Genomic DNA, 19,256 nt, shown 5'->3' with positions numbered 1-19,256 from the left:
ATTCATTCATCAATACATTCATTACATTCATCAATACATTCATCAATACATTCATCAATATCATTACATTCATCATTACATTCATCAATACATTCATCATTACATTCATCAATACATTCATCAATACATTCATCAATACATTCATCATCATTCATTACATTCATCAATACATTCATTTCATCAATTCACATTCATCATACATTCATCATTACATTCATTACATTCATCAATACATTCATCATTACATTCATCAATACATTCATCAATACATTCATCATTACATTCATCATTACATTCATCAATACATTCATTCATCAATACATTCATTACATTCATCAATACATTCATCAATACATTCATCATTACATTCATCACTACATTCATCATTACATTCATCATTACATTCATCAATACATTCATCATTACATTCATCATTACATTCATCAATACATTCATCAATACATTCATCAATACATTCATTACATTCATTACATTCACATTCATTCATTACATTCATCAATACATTCATCATTACATTCATCAATACATTCATCAATACATTCATCACATACATTCATCATTACATTTACATTCATTACATTACATTCATCATTACATTCATCATTACATTCATCAATACATTCATCATTATCATTACATTCATTACATTCATCATTACATTCATCATTACATTCATCATTACATTCATCATTACATTCATCATTACATTCATTACATTCATCAATACATTCATCAATACATTCATCATTACATTCATTACATTCATCATTACATTCATCAATACATTCATCAATACATTCATCAATACATTCATTACATTCATCATTACATTCATCAATACATTCATCAATACATTCATCATTACATTCATCATTACATTCATCATTACATTCATCATTACATTCATCAATACATTCATCACTACATTCATCATTACATTTATAAATACATTCATCACTACATTCATCATTACATTCATCAATACATTCATCATTACATTCATCATTACATTCATCAATACATTCATCAATACATTCATCATTACATTCATCAATACATTCATCATTACATTCATCATTACATTCATTCATTCATCAATACATTCATCAATACATTCATCACATTCATCATTACATTCATCATTACATTCATCAATACATTCATTCATCATTACATTCATCATACATTCATCAATACATTCATCATTACATTCATTATTCATCATTACATTCATTCATACATTCATCAATACATTCATCAATACATTCATCATTACATTCATCAATACATTCATCATTACATTCATCATTACATTCATCATTACATTCATCATTACATTCATCATTACATTCATTACATTCATCAATACATTCATCAATACATTCATCAATACATTCATCATTACATTCATTACATTCATCATTACATTCATCAATACATTCATCAATACATTCATCATTACATTCATTACATTCATCATTTCATCATTTCATCATTACATTCATTCATCATTACATTCATCATTACATTCATTACATTCATCACTACATTCATCACTACATTCATTACATTCATCACTACATTCATTACATTCATCATTACATTCATCAATACATTCATCATTACATTCATCAATACATTCATCAATACATTCATCAATACATTCATCATTACATTCATCAATACATTCATCATTCACAATTTCACATTCATCAATACATTCATCAATATCATTCATCAATACATTCATCATTACATTTATAAATACATTCATCATTTCATCATTACATTCATCAATACATTCATCATTCATATTACATTCATCATTACATTCATCATTACATTCATCATTCATCATTTCATCATTCATTCATCATTCATCATTTCATTACATTCATCAATACATTCATCATTCATCATTACATTCATCATTACATTCATCATTACATCATTACATTCATCATTACATTCATCAATACATTCATCAATACATTCATCATTACATTCATCATTACATTCATCATACATTCATCATTACATTCATTACATTCATCATTACATTCATCAATACATTCATCAATACATTCATCATTACATTCATCAATACATTCATCAATACATTCATCATTACATTCATCAATACATTCATTACATTCATCAATACATTCATCAATACATTCATCATCATTACATTCATCATTACATTTACATTCATCATTACATTCATTCATTACATTCATCATTACATTCATTACATTCATCATTACATTCATTCATCATTACATTCATCATTACATTCATCAATACATTCATCAATACATTCATCATTACATTCATTACATTCATCAATACATTCATCAATACATTCATCATTACATTCATCATTACATTCATCAATACATTCATTACATTCATCATTACATTCATCATTACATTCATCATTACATTCATCAATACATTCATCAATACATTCATCATTACATTCATCATTACATTCATCAATACATTCATCATTACATTCATCATTACATTCATCAATACATTCATCAATACATTCATTACATTCATTACATTCATCAATACATTCATCAATACATTCATTACATTCATCAATACATTCATCAATACATTCATCATTACATTCATCATTACATTCATCAATACATTCATCATTACATTCATCACTACATTCATCAATACATTCATTAATACATTCATCAATACATTCATTACATTCATCAATACATTCATTACATTCATCAATACATTCATCAATACATTCATCACTACATTCATCATTACATTCATCATTACATTCATCAATACATTCATCATTACATTCATCAATACATTCATTACATTCATCAATACATTCATCATTACATTCATCAATTACATTCATCAATACATTCATCATTACATTCATCATTACATTCATCAATACATTCATCATTACATTCATAAATACATTCATCAATACATTCATTACATTCATCAATACATTCATTACATTCATCAATACATTCATCAATACATTCATCATTACATTCATCATTACATTCATCAATACATTCATCAATACATTCATCATTACATTCATCATTACATTCATCAATACATTCATCATTACATTCATCATTACATTCATCATTACATTCATCAATACATTCATCATTACATTCATCAATACATTTATCAATACATTCATCAATACATTCATCATTACATTCATCAATACATTCATCATTACATTTATAAATACATTCATCAATACATTCATCAATACATTCATCAATACATTCATCAATACATTCATCATTATCATTCATCATTACATTCATCATTACATTCATCATTACATTCATCAATACATTCATCATTACATTCATCATTACATTCATCATTACATTCATCATTACATTCATCAATACATTCATCAATACATTCATCAATACATTCATCAATACATTCATCAATACATTCATCACATTCATCATTACATTCATCAATACATTCATCATTACATTCATCAATACATTCATCATTACATTCATCATTACATTCATCAATACATTCATCAATACATTCATCATTACATTCATCAATACATTCATCAATACATTCATCATTACATTCATCAATACATTCATCATTACATTCATCAATACATTCATCAATACATTCATCATTACATTCATCAATACATTCATCAATACATTCATCAATACATTCATCAATACATTCATCAATACATTCATTACATTCATCACATTCATCATTACATTCATCATTACATTCATCAATACATTCATCAATACATTCACATTCATCATTATTCATTCATCAATACATTCATCAATACATTCATCATTCCATTCATCATTACATTCATCAATACATTCATCAATACATTCATCATTACATTCATCATTACATTCATCATTACATTCATCAATACATTCATCAATACATTCATCATTACATTCATCATTACATTCATCATTACATTCATTACATTCATCAATACATTCATCATTACATTCATCAATACATTCATCAATACATTCATCAATACATTCATCATTACATTCATTACATTCATCAATACATTCATCATTACATTCATCAATACATTCATCAACACATTCATCATTACATTCATTACATTCATCAATACATTCATTACATTCATCAATACATTCATCATTACATTCATTACATTCATCAATACATTCATCATTACATTCATCAACACATTCATCATTACATTCATCACATTCATCAATACATTCATTACATTCATCAATACATTCATCATTACATTCATCAATACATTCATCATTACATTCATCATTACATTCATCATTACATTTATAAATACATTCATCATTACATTCATCATTACATTCATCAATACATTCATCATTACATTCATTACATTCATCATTACATTCATCAATACATTCATCATTACATTCATCAATACATTCATCAATACATTCATCATTACATTCATTACATTCATCAATACATTCATCAATACATTCATTACATTCATCATTACATTCATCAATACATTCATTACATTCATCATTACATTTATAAATACATTCATCAATACATTCATCAATACATTCATCAATACATTCATTAATACATTCATCAATACATTCATTACATTCATCAATACATTCATCAATACATTCATCACTACATTCATCATTACATTCATCATTACATTCATCAATACATTCATCATTACATTCATCACTACATTCATCAATACATTCATTAATACATTCATCAATACATTCATTACATTCATCAATACATTCATTACATTCATCAATACATTCATCAATACATTCATCACTACATTCATCACTACATTCATCAATACATTCATTACATTCATCAATACATTCATTACATTCATCAATATTCATTACATTCATTACATTCATCAATACATTCATCATTACATTCATCACTACATTCATCAATACATTCATTACATTCATCAATACATTCATTACATTCATCAATACATTCATTACATTCATCAATACATTCATCAATACATTCATCATTACATTCATCACTACATTCATCAATACATTCATTAATACATTCATCAATACATTCATTACATTCATCAATACATTCATTACATTCATCAATACATTCATCAATACATTCATCATTACATTCATTACATTCATCAATACATTCATCATTACATTCATTACATTCATCACTACATTCATCATTACATTTATAAATACATTCATCAATACATTCATCATTACATTCATCATTACATTCATCATTACATTCATCATTACATTCATCATTACATTCATCAATACATTCATCATTACATTCATCACTACATTCATCATTACATTCATCAATACATTTATAAATACATTCATCAATACATTCATCAATACATTCATCAATACATTCATCATTACATTCATCACTACATTCATCATTACATTCATCAATACATTTATAAATACATTCATCAATACATTCATCAATACATTCATCATTACATTCATCACTACATTCATCATTACATTCATCAATACATTTATAAATACATTCATCAATACATTCATCAATACATTCATCAATACATTCATCAATACATTCATCATTACATTCATCACTACATTCATCATTACATTCATCATTACATTTATAAATACATTCATCAATACATTCATCAATACATTCATTACATTCATCATTACATTCATCAATACATTCATCAATACATTCATCACTACATTCATCATTACATTCATCAATACATTTATAAATACATTCATCAATACATTCATCAATACATTCATCATTACATTTATAAATACATTCATCAATACATTCATCAATACATTCATTACATTCATCATTACATTCATCAATACATTCATCAATACATTCATCACTACATTCATCATTACATTCATCAATACATTTATAAATACATTCATCACTACATTCATCATTACATTCATCATTACATTTATAAATACATTCATCAATACATTCATCAATACATTCATTACATTCATCATTACATTCATCAATACATTCATCAATACATTCATCAATACATTCATCATTACATTCATCAATACATTCATCAATACATTTATAAATACATTCATCAATACATTCATTACATTCATCATTACATTCATCAATACATTCATCAATACATTCATCAATACATTCATCATTACATTCATCATTACATTCATCATTACATTCATCATTACATTCATCAATACATTCATCAATACATTCATCATTACATTCATCATTACATTCATCATTACATTCATCATTACATTCATCAATACATTTATAAATACATTCATCAATACATTCATCAATACATTCATCATTACATTCATCAATACATTCATCATTACATTCATCAATACATTCATCAATACATTTATAAATACATTCATCAATACATTCATTACATTCATCATTACATTCATCATTACATTCATCATTACATTCATCAATACATTCATCATTACATTCATCATTACATTCATCATTACATTCATCATTACATTTATAAATACATTCATCAATACATTCATTACATTCATCATTACATTCATCAATACATTCATCAATACATTCATCATTACATTCATCATTACATTCATCATTACATTCATCATTACATTCATCAATACATTCATTACATTCATCACTACATTCATCAATACATTCATTACATTCATCATTACATTCATCAATACATTCATCAATACATTCATCATTACATTCATCATTACATTCATCAATACATTCATCAATACATTCATCAATACATTTATAAATACATTTATCAAAGGACATCCAGCCAACTTTGACACATCTTGTGGGAAGCGTTGGAGTCAACATGGACCAGCATCCCTGTGGAAACGCTTTCAACACCTTGTAGAGTCAACATGGACCAGCATCCCTGTGGAAGGCTTTCAACACCTTGTAGAGTCAACATGGACCAGCATCCCCGTGGAAGGCTTTCAACACCTTGTAGAGTCAACATGGGCCAGCATCCCTGTGGAAACGCTTTCAACACCTTGTAGAGTCAACATGGGCCAGCATCCCTGTGGAAGGCTTTCAACACCTTGTAGAGTCAACATGGACCAGCATCCCCGTGGAAGGCTTTCAACACCTTGTAGAGTCAACATGGACCAGCATCCCCGTGGAAGGCTTTCAACACCTTGTAGAGTCAACATGGGCCAGCATCCCTGTGGAACGCTTTCAACACCTTGTAGAGTCAACATGGGCCAGCATCCCTGTGGAAGGCTTTCAACACCTTGTAGAGTCAACATGGGCCAGCATCCCTGTGGAAGGCTTTCAACACCTTGTAGAGTCAACATGGACCAGCATCCCTGTGGAACGCTTTCAACACCTTGTAGAGTCAACATGGACCAGCATCCCTGTGGAAGGCTTTCAACACACATGATTTCCAGGTGTTTGACGTCGTTCCAACATATCAATCAGTCAGCCAGCTAGTCAACCAGTCACTCAATCAGTCAGCCAGCTAGTCAACCAGTCACTCAATCAGTCAGCCAGCTAGTCAACCAGTCACTCAATCAGTCAGCCAGCTAGTCAACCAGTCACTCAATCAGTCAGCCAGCTAGTCAACCAGTCACTCAATCAGTCAGCCAGCTAGTCAACCAGTCACTCAATCAGTCAGCCAGCTAGTCAGTCAGTCAGTCAGTCAGCCAGTCAACCAGTCAGCCAGCTAGTCAGTCAACCAGTCACTCAATCAGCCAACCAGTCAGCCAGCTAGTGAGTCAATCAGCCAGCCAGTCAACCGGTCAATCAATCAGTTAGCCAGCCAGTCAACTAGTCAGTCAATCAGTCAGCCAGCCAATCAGTTAGCCAGCCAGTCAATCAATAAATCAGTCAGTCAGCTAGCCAATCAGTCACCCAGACAATCAGTCAGTCAACCAGCCAGTCAATTAATAAATATCAACGTGAGATGTACTGCCCCCTGGAGGTGTTGTCTGAACAGGTAAAAAGAGATGTAATGCCCCCTGGAGGTGTTGTCTGAACAGGTAAAAAGAGATGTACTGCCCCCTGGAGGTGTTGTCTGAACAGGTAAAAAGAGATGTACTGCCCCCTGGAGGTGTTGTCTGAACAGGTAAAAAGAGATGTAATGCCCCCTGGAGGTGTTGTCTGAACAGGTAAAAAGAGATGTAATGCCCCCTGGAGGTGTTGAGATGTACTGCCCCCTGGAGGTGTTGAGATGTACTGCCCCCTGGAGACAGATGTAGGACAAGGCCTGTGTGTCCTACCTTCAGCAGTAGGGGAGACAGATTTAGGATAGGGCCTGTGTGTCCTACCTTCAGTAGTAGGGAAGACAAGGCCTGTGTGTCCTACCTTCAGTAGTAGGGAAGACAGATTTGGGACAAGGCCTGTGTGACCTACCTTCAGTAGTAGGGGAGACAGATTTAGGACAAGGCCTGTGTGACCTACCTTCAGTAGTAGGGGAGACAGATTTAGGACAAGGCCTGTGTGACCTACCTTCAGTAGTAGGGAAGACAGATTTAGGACAAGGCCTGTGTGTCCTACCTTCAGTAGTAGGGGAGACAGATTTAGGACAAGGCCTGTGTGTCCTACCTTCAGTAGTAGGGGAGACAGATTTAGGACAAGGCCTGTGTGTCCTACCTTCAGTAGTAGGGGAGACAGATTTAGGACAAGGCCTGTGTGTCCTACCTTCAGTAGTAGGGGAGACAGATTTAGGACAAGGCCTGTGTGTCCTACCTTCAGTAGTAGGGGAGACAGATTTAGGACAAGGCCTGTGTGACCTACCTTCCATTAAAAGCCTCTGACTCTCCACACTGTCTCGGAGCAGAGGTCCACACTCCAGGTCTGCTAGAAACTACACACACACACACACACACACACACACACACACAGAGAGAAAAGCAAATGAACAGCTAGTATGTGTTGTCTCACTTATCTGATAATACATAGACGTGTGTGTGTGTATATGTGTGTGTGTGTGTGTGTGTGTGTAGTGTGTGTGTGGTGTGTGTGGGGGAGGGCACTCGTCACTTGTCTCCTCTCCTCTACTCCAGCTCTCACCACTTCATCTTGGCTTTTATGGGCCCTCTCCCCTCCCCTGTAAATGTGTTTGGAACGTTCCAACTGATTTATGCTCCATAGACTGAACCAACTGGTGGGGCAGGGAGGGGGATCTGACCTTTAGTGATTTAAAGGGCTTTTCACCAGTTAATTAACCAATTATTGACTAGCTGTTTTACTAGCTGTTTGTCAGGTAGATGGTTGATTGACTGATTGGATGATTGTATTATTGATTGAGTAATTTATTGATTGGTTGGATTATTGATTGATTGATAGACTGGTTGGATGATTGATTTATTTATTTATTGATTGATTGGTTGGATTATTGATTTCTTGATTGGTTGATTGATTGGTGTATTCCTAGTTGTGATGTGAGGTTTGAGAATGGGGGAGATAAAAGAGAGACAGAGAGAGAGAGGAGAGACAGAAGAGAGAGACAGAGAGACAGAGAGAGAGAGACAGAGAGACAGAGACAGAGAGACAGAGAGAGAGAGACAGAGAGAGAGAGACAGAGAGACAGAGAGAGAGAGAGAGAGAGACAGAGAGACAGAGAGACAGAGAGACAGAGAGAGAGAGACAGAGAGACAGAGAGAGAGAGACAGAGAGACAGAGAGACAGAGAGACAGAAAGACAGAAAGACAGAGAGAGAGAGAGAGAGAGAGACAGAGAGACAGAGAGACAGAGACAGACCTGTGCTTGCAGTAAAGGCAGTCGTATGTGAGCGAGGAGCGAGGGCAGGTGTGGTTGCCGGGTGGAAACGTCATGGCGGACCCAGCTTAGCAATGCTGTAACCACGGTTTCCTCGTCTGGAACATTCATATCGTCGGAGGACAACAATCTGTCCATCTCTTCTAGCGGGAGGAGGAGAAACTCCTGACCTTTAACCACCTCCACAAACTTCTCCTGAGAGAGGAGGGAGAGGAGGGAGATGGAGGAGAGAGGGGAGGGAGAGAGGAGGAGAGAGAGGAGGAGGGAGATGGAGGAGAGGGAGGAGAGAGGGAGGTATGAGATGGAGGAGAGAGAGAGGGATGGATGAGATGGAGGAGAGAGAGAGGGATGGATGAGATGGAGGAGAGAGAGAGGAGGGAGATGGAGGAGAGGAGAGAGAGGGAGGTATGAGATGGAGGAGAGAGAGGAGAGAGAGAGTAGAGGAGAGAGAGAGGAGAGGATCAGGGAGAGGAGAGGAGAGATGGAGGAGAGGAATAGAGCAGCTTTTCCAGTCACCATAGCAACCCTCCATGGAAACAGCAGTTGTGATGATAATGGGGAGACCGTGTGTGTGTGTTTATAAACAAGTTTCAATGTGTTTCAAAGTGAAAAGGAAGGGGAAATAAGAACGTGAGTAACCATGGTAACATGGTGTAGCTGTGGGCAGTGTGGTGGAGGTGTGTACAGCTCTGTGTGTCTGTGGGAGTGTGTACCTACCATGGTGGAGGTGTGTACAGCTCTGTGTGTCTGTGGGAGTGTGTACCTACCATGGTGTAGTTGTGGGCAGCTCTGTGTGTCTGTGGGAGTGTGTACCTACCATGGTGTAGTTGTGGGCAGCTCTGTGTGTCTGTGGGAGTGTGTACCTACCATGGTGTAGTTGTGGGCAGCTCTGTGTGTCTGTGGGAGTGTGTACCTACCATGGTGTAGCTGTGGGCAGCTCTGTGTGTCTGTGGGAGTGTGTACCTACCATGATGTAGCTGTGGGCAGCTCTGTGTGTCTGTGGGAGTGTGTACCTACCATGGTGTAGTTGTGGGCAGCTCTGTGTGTCTGTGGGAGTGTGTACCTACCATGGTGTAGCTGTGGGCAGCTCTGTGTGTCTGTGGGAGTGTGTACCTACCATGGTGTAGTTGTGGGCAGCTCTGTGTGTCTGTGGGAGTGTGTACCTACCATGGTGTAGCTGTGGGCAGCTCTGTGTGTCTGTGGGAGTGTGTACCTACCATGGTGTAGCTGTGGGCAGCTCTGTGTGTCTGTGGGAGTGTGTACCTACCATGATGTAGCTGTGGGCAGCTCTGTGTGTCTGTGGGAGTGTGTACCTACCATGGTGTAGTTGTGGGCAGCTCTGTGTCTGTGGGAGTGTGTACCTACCATGGTGTAGCTGTGGGCAGCTCTGTGTGTCTGTGGGAGTGTGTACCTACCATGGTGTAGCTGTGGGCAGCTCTGTGTGTCTGTGGGAGTGTGTACCTACCATGGTGTAGCTGTGGGCAGCTCTGTGTGTCTGTGGGAGTGTGAACCTACCATGGTGTAGCTGTGGGCAGCTCTGTGTGTCTGTGGGAGTGTGAACCTACCATGGTGTAGCTGTGGGCAGTGTGGTGGAGGTGTGTACAGCTCTGTGTGTGTGTGTGTGTGTACCTACCATGGTGTAGCTGTGGGCAGTGTGGTGGAGGTGTGGGCAGCTCTGTGTATCTGCGTAGCTGCGTATCCCCAGACAGTTAGACGGGTGGAGCTGTTTGATGAGGAAGTTACAGCAGGCCTGGACCACTGACTGGAGCTGGAGGAGACATGCTACTGACAATATACACTCTATAGTGTCCTCTCTCAACTCCACACGACCTGGTGAGGCACAGAGAGAGAGACAGAGAGAGAGAGAGGCACAGAGAGAGAGACACAGAGAGAGAGAGGCACAGAGAGAGAGAGACACAGAGAGAGAGAGGCACAGAGAGAGAGAGGCACAGAGAGAGAGAGGCACAGAGAGAGAGAGGCACAGAGAGAGAGAGGCACAGAGAGAGAGAGGCACAGAGAGAGAGAGGCACAGAGAGAGAGAGGCACAGAGAGAGAGAGTCCTGGTCAGTCCTCAACCCTATAGAGCCTCTCTGAGTGTCCTGGTCAGTCCTCAACCCTATAGAGCCTCTCTGAGTGTCCTGGTCAGTCCTCAATCCTATAGAGCCACTGAGTGTTGAGGTCTGGGGACTGACCAGGACATTCAGAGAGGCTCTATAGGGTTGTGGACTGGGGGGACTGACCAGGACACTCGGAGAGGCTCTATAGGGTTGAGGACTGACCAGGACACTCAGAGCCTCTATAGGGTTGAGGACTGGGGGGTCTGACCAGGACATTCAGAGAGGCTCTATAGGGTTGAGGACTGGGGGGACTGACCAGGACACTCAGAGAGGCTCTATAGGGTTGAGGACTGGGGGGACTGACCAGGACATTCAGAGAGGCTCTATAGGGTTGAGGACTGGGGACTGACCAGGACACTCAGAGAGGCTCTATAGGATGGAGGACTGACCAGGACACTCAGAGAGGCTCTATAGGGTTGAGGACTGACCAGGACACTCAGAGAGGCTCTATAGGGTTGAGGACTGGGGGGACTGACCAGGACATTCAGAGAGGCTCTATAGGGTTGTGGACTGGGGGGACTGACCAGGACACTCGGAGAGGCTCTATAGGGTTGAGGACTGACCAGGACACTCAGAGGCTCTATAGGGTTGAGGACTGGGGGGACTGACCAGGACACTCAGAGAGGGTCTATAGGGTTGAGGACTGACCAGGACACTCAGAGCCTCTATAGGGTTGAGGACTGGGGGGTCTGACCAGGACATTCAGAGAGGCTCTATAGGGTTGAGGACTGGGGGGACTGACCAGGACACTCAGAGAGGCTCTATAGGGTTGAGGACTGGGGGGACTGACCAGGACATTCAGAGAGGCTCTATAGGGTTGAGGACTGGGGACTGACCAGGACACTCAGAGAGGCTCTATAGGATGGAGGACTGACCAGGACACTCAGAGAGGCTCTATAGGGTTGAGGACTGGGGGGACTGACCAGGACACTCAGAGAGGGTCTATAGGGTTGAGGACTGACCAGGACACTCAGAGAGGCTCTATAGGGTTGAGGACTGGGGACTGACCAGGACACTCAGAGCCTCTATAGGGTTGAGGACTGGGGGGACTGACCAGGACACTCAGAGAGGCTCTATAGGGTTGAGGACTGACCAGGACACTCAGAGAGGCTCTATAGGGTTGAGGACTGACCAGGACACTCAGTGGCTCTATAGGATTGAGGACTGACCAGGACACTCAGAGAGGCTCTATAGGGTTGAGGACTGACCAGGACACTCAGAGAGGCTCTATAGGGTTGAGGACTGACCAGGACACTCAGAGAGGCTCTATAGGGTTGAGGACTGACCAGGACACTCAGAGAGGCTCTATAGGGTTGAGGACTGACCAGGACACTCAGAGAGGCTCTATAGGGTTGAGGACTGGGGGGACTGACCAGGACACTCAGAGAGGCTCTATAGGGTTGGGGACTGACCAGGACACTCAGAGAGGCTCTATAGGGTTGAGGACTGGGGGGACTGACCAGGACACTCAGAGAGGCTCTATAGGGTTGAGGACTGGGGGGACTGACCAGGACACTCAGAGAGGCTCTATAGGGTTGAGGACTGACCAGGACACTCAGAGAGGCTCTATAGGGTTGAGGACTGACCAGGACACTCAGAGCCTCTATAGGGTTGAGGACTGGGGGGACTGACCAGGACACTCAGTGGCTCTATAGGGTTGAGGACCAGGGAATGTCTTGATGCCTGTCTGTAGGAGCCATCCATTATGGTGAATGGAACGGTGTACCTAATAAACTGTCCGATGGAACAGTAACTGAATGTCTTGATGCCTGTCTGTAGGAGCCAGATTATGGTGAATGGGACGGTGTACCTAATAAACTGTCTGGTGGACCAGTAACTGAATGTCTTGATGCCTGTCTGCCTGCTTTATATAACAAGACACGTCCACGTGACTCACTGTCTGTAGGAGCCATCCATTATGGTGAATGGGACGGTGTACCTAATAAACTGTCCGATGAGTGTGTGTGATATAAATAGTATAGCACACTTATTTTGGCCTGAGCCCTACACAGGGGTGGTGTGTAATTGTGTGTACCTGTGTAAGCGTATTGTACCAGCACCCACAATGCATCAGGGTCCACCCCCTCCATCTTAACCTCTTCCTGTTTGGCCTCTCGGACATCACTGGTGAACATGGCCGCAAAGTAGTCAGACACCGACGACAGGACCAGTCTGACAGGAAGGAGAATTCAGATGTTCAGGAAGGAGAATTCAGATGTTCAGGAAGGAGAATTCAGATGTTCAAACCAGAGAGAGAGAGAGACAGAGAGAGGGAGAGACACAGAGACCGAGAGAGAGAGAGACACAGAGAGAGAGAGACACAGAGACACAGAGAGAGAGACAGAGAGAGAGACACAGAGAGGGAGAGAGACAGAGAGAGAGAGACAGACACAGAGAGGGAGAGAGACACAGAGAGGGAGAGAGACACAGAGAGGGAGAGAGACAGAGAGGGAGAGAGACACAGAGACAGAGAGAGCGAGAGAGCGAGAGAGATATTTGAATTTGTTTAACACTTTTTTGGTTACTACATGATTCCATATTTGTTATTTCATATTTTTGATGTCTTCATTATTATTCTAATGTAGAAAAGAGTACAAATAAAGAAAAACACTTGAGTAGGTGTGTCCACACTTTTGACTGGAACTGTGTGTGTGTGTATATATATATATATCTGTTCCTTCAGAAGAAAAAAGGAGAGAGAGAGCGAGAGAGAGAGAGAGAGAGAGAGAGAGAGAGAGAGAGAGAACTAAATCTGAAATGAGGAAATGGAAATGACAGTTATGTTCTGTAGTACCAATATAGGACATCTGTCATCTATAGTTGCCCTTTACAATGAGATGTATTATGGGGGAAAAGAGGCCTGGTGTGTGTCAGTGTAGGTCTGTCCCCGACTAAAACACATCTGGGTCGACCGAGAGTCTTCTGTTCTGTATTTTTCAATATATAGACACATCTTTTGCGTTTTAATTCAAAATACAAAAATACAAATATCACATTTCCATCAGTATTCAGACCCTTTTACTCAGTGCTTTGTTGATGCACCTTTGGCAGTGATTACAGCCTCCAGTCTTCTTGGGTATGACTCTACAAGCTTGGCACACCTGTATTTGAAGAGTTTCTCCCATTCTTCTCTGCAGATCCTCTCAAGCTCTGTCAGGTTGGATGGGGAACGTCGCTGCACAGCTATTTTCAGGTCTGGGCTCCGGCTGCGACACTGAAGGACATTCAGAGTCTTGTTCCCGAAGCCACTTGGGTTGTCTTGGTAATGTGCTTAAGGTCGTTTTCCTAGTGGAAGTTGAACCTTAGCCCCAGTCTGAGGTCCGGAGCGCTCTGGAGCAGGTTTTCATCAAGGATCTCTCTGTACTTTGCTCCGTTCATCCTTTCCCCTCGATCCTGACGAGTCTCCCCAGTCCCTGCTGCTGAAAAACAAACCCCATGGCCTCCTGCTGCTACCACCATGCTTCACTGTAGGGATGGTGCCAGGTTTCCTCCAGACGCGACGTTTGGCATTCAGGTCAAAGAGTTCAATCATGACGTTGGCTCACACACACACACTTCAGTTCTGCCCACAAATGTTATATAGGATTGAGGTCAGGGCTTTGTGATGGCCACTCCAATACCTTGACTGTGTTGTCCTTAAGCCACTTTGCCACAACTTTGGAAGTATGCTTGGGGTCATTGCCAATTTGGAAGAACCATTTGTGACCAAGCTTTAACTTCCTGACTGATGTCTTGAGATGTTGCTTCCATATATCCACAATTTTCCTTCCTCGTGATGCCGTCTATTTTGTGAAGTGCACCAGTCCCTCCTGCAGCAAAGCACCCCCACAACATGATGCTGCCACCCCTGTGCTTCATGGTTGGGATGGTGTTCTTCGGCTTGCCATCCTCCCCCTTTTTCCTCCAAACATAACGATGGTCATTGTGGCCAAACAGTTCTATTTTTGTTTCATCAGACCAGAGGACATTTCTCCAAAAAGTACGATCTTTGTCCCCAACTCAAGCCGATAGAAAATAGTGAGGTTGCTAACCGTAGTCTGGCTTTTTTATGGCGGTTTTGGAGCAGAGGCTTCTTCCCTTCCCTGCTGAGCAGCCTTTTAGGTTATGTCGATATAGGACTTACTGTGGATATAGATACTTTTGTACCGGTTTTCTCCAGCATCTTCACAAGGTCCTTTTATGTTGTTCTGGGATTGATTTGCACTTTTCGCACCAAAGTACGTTCATCTCTAGGAGACAGAACGAGTCTCCTTCCTGAGCGGTATGACGGCTGCGTGGTCCCATGGTGTTTGTACAGTTTGTATGAACGTGGTACCTTCAGGCGTTTGGAAATTACTCCCAAGGATGAACCAGACTTGTGGAGGTCTACAAATGTTTTTTCTGAGGTCTTGGCTGATTTATTTTGTTTTGCCCATGATATCAAGCAAAGAGGCACTGAGTTTGAAGGTAGGCCTTGAAATACATCCGCAGGTACACCTCCAATCGACTCATATGATGTCAATTAGACACCATTTTCTGGAATTTTCCAAGCTGTTTCAAAGGCACAGTCAACTTAAGTGTATGTAAACTTCTGACCCACTGGAATTGTGATACAGTGAATAATAAATTAAATCTGTAAACAATTGTTGGAAAAATGAATTGTGTCATGCACAAAGTAGATGTCCTAACCGACTTGCCAAAACAATTGTTAACAAGAAATTTGTTGGAGTGGATTTAAAACAAGTTTTAATGACTCCAACTGTGTGTGTGTGTGTGTGTGTGTGTGTGTGTGTGTGTGTGTGTGTGTGTGTTACCTGTGAGCAGGTATCCTCCTGTCCCCTGCCACCAGAGTGACATCACACAGCTGCTTGGATCGGAGGTAGGTCTCCATCCTGCTGGAGGTCAGGTCTGCGTGTGTGTGTGTGTGTGTGTGTGTGTGTGTGTGTGTGTTACCTGTGAGCAGGTATCCTCCTGTCCCCTGCCACCAGAGTGACGTCACACAGCTGCTTGGTTCGGAGGTAGGTCTCCATCCTGCTGAAGGTCAGGTCTGCGCGTGTGCGTGTTTGTGTGTGTGTTACCTGTGAGCAGGTATCCTCCTGTCCCCTGCCACCAGAGTGACGTCACACAGCTGCTTGGATCGGAGGTAGGTCTCCATCCTGCTGAAGGTCAGGTCTGCGTGTGTGTGTGTGTGTGTGTGTGTGTTGTGTGTGTGTGTATCCTCCTGTCCCCTGCCACCTGTGAGCAGCTGTATCCTCCTGTCCCCTGCCACCAGAGTGACGTCACACAGCTGCTTGGTTCGGAGGTAGGTCTCCATCCTGCTGAAGGTCAGGTCTGCGCGTGTGTGTGTGCATGTGTGTGTGTTTGTGTGTGTATGTGTGTGTTACCTGTGAGCAGGTATCCTCCTGTCCCCTGCCACCAGAGTGACGTCACACAGCTGCTTGGTTCGGAGGTAGGTCTCCATCCTGCTGAAGGTCAGGTCTGCGTGTGTGTGAGCCGTGTACACACACTCGTCGGGGGACACACACGGTTCCATCGACACACATGAGGACAGCGTTGCGCTGCTGTTGGAAGACACACACACACACACACACACACACACGGTATGTATTTTATTGACTTTATTTAACTAGTGTTCACCTGCGAGAGAAAGACACGATGTACACACCATCACACACACTTTCAAGATAGTGTTTTAATTGTCAGTCTATGGCAACCAAGACCATAGCATGACACACACTGCAATTTAGTCTGCCCCCCCCCCCAATGGCTCCCAGTTTCTCCATATCTTTACTAACACAAGGGAAACTGAGCAGAGCACTGAGCCAGAATGGCTCCCAGTTTCTCCATATCTTTACCAACACAAGGGAAACTGAGCAGAGCACTGAGCCAGAATGGCTCCCAGTTTCTCCATATCTTTACCAACACAAGGGAAACTGAGCAGAGCACTGAGCCAGAATGGCTCCCAGTTTCTCCATATCTTTACCAACACAAGGGAAACTGAGCAGAGCACTGAGCCAGAATGGCTCCCAGTTTCTCCATATCTTACCAACACAAGGGAAACTGAGCAGAGCACTGAGCCAGAATGGCTCCCAGTTTCTCCATATCTTTACCAACACAAGGAAACTGAGCAGAGCACTGAGCCAGAATGGCTCCCAGTTTCTCCATATCTCTACCAACACAAGGGAAACTGAGCAGAGCACTGAGCCAGAATGGCTCCCAGTTTCTCCATATCTTTACCAACACAAGGGAAACTGAGCAGAGCACTGAGCCAGAATGGCTTTGACACATTATACTGTAGTGGCAGTATGGAAGACAAAACGCATATTGGCTAGTCTGTCATCTGTGGGTGAGTCATTGTGAGTGAATAAGTGTGTGAACAAGTCTTTAGCTCCAAGAGCAAGAGAGAAAGATGTAGAGAGAGACATGGCGAGAGAGAGGGAGAGAGAGACATGGCGAGAGAGAGAGAGAGAGACATGGCGAGAGAGAGAGAGAGAGAGACATGGCGAGACAGAGAGAGAGAAAGACAGAGAGAGACAGAGAGAGAGAAAGACATGGCGAGAGAGACAGAGAGAGACAGAGAGACATGGCGAGAGAGAGACAGAGAGACATGGCGAGAGAGAGACAGAGAGACATGGCGAGAGAGAGAGACATACATTCACAGATTCAGACTCGATTCCTTTAGAAGTACAACTCATCCATAAGACTGGGACATGCATTCACAGATTATTTGTAGAAGCACCTCTGTCATTTATGTTAGTGTTGTGGAGTAACATCCCAAATGTGGTGAATGACGAGGGGTGTGAGTACCGTCTGAAGGACACTGAGAATACAAAACGTTAAGACGAGGGGTGTGAGTACCGTCTGAAGGACTGTATACACTGAGAATACAAAACGTTAAGACGAGGGGTGTGAGTACCGTCTGAAGGACTGTATACACTGAGAATACAAAACGTTAAGACGAGGGGTGTGAGTACCGTCTGAAGGACTGTATACACTGAGAATACAAAACGTTAAGACGAGGGGTCTGAGTACTGTCTGAAGGACTGTATACACTGAGAATACAAAACGTTAAGACGAGGGGTGTGAGTACCGTCTGAAGGACTGTATATGTATACATTGAGAATACAAAACGTTAAGACGAGGGGTGTGAGTACCGTCTGAAGGACTATATACACTGAGAATATATAACGTTAAGACGAGGGGTGTGAGTACCGTCTGAAGGACTGTATATGTATACATTGAGAATACAAAACGTTAAGACGAGGGGTGTGAGTACCGTCTGAAGGACTA

The 19,256-nt window shown here is 40.6% G+C and overlaps 1 pseudogene; it reads right to left on the bottom strand.

The window, feature by feature from the left end:
* The window catches only part of LOC135561730 (kelch-like protein 5), a 48,048-nt pseudogene extending 30,525 nt beyond the window's left edge, over positions 1-17,523 (bottom strand).
* Positions 17,524-19,256: the final 1,733 nt, after the last annotated feature.

This window comes from Oncorhynchus nerka, linkage group LG18 (genome assembly GCF_034236695.1).
Source record: "Oncorhynchus nerka isolate Pitt River linkage group LG18, Oner_Uvic_2.0, whole genome shotgun sequence".
Lineage (NCBI taxonomy): Eukaryota > Metazoa > Chordata > Actinopteri > Salmoniformes > Salmonidae > Oncorhynchus > Oncorhynchus nerka.
The sequence above is the reverse complement of the archived record's forward strand: the minus strand, read 5'-3'. Positions and strand labels throughout refer to the sequence as shown.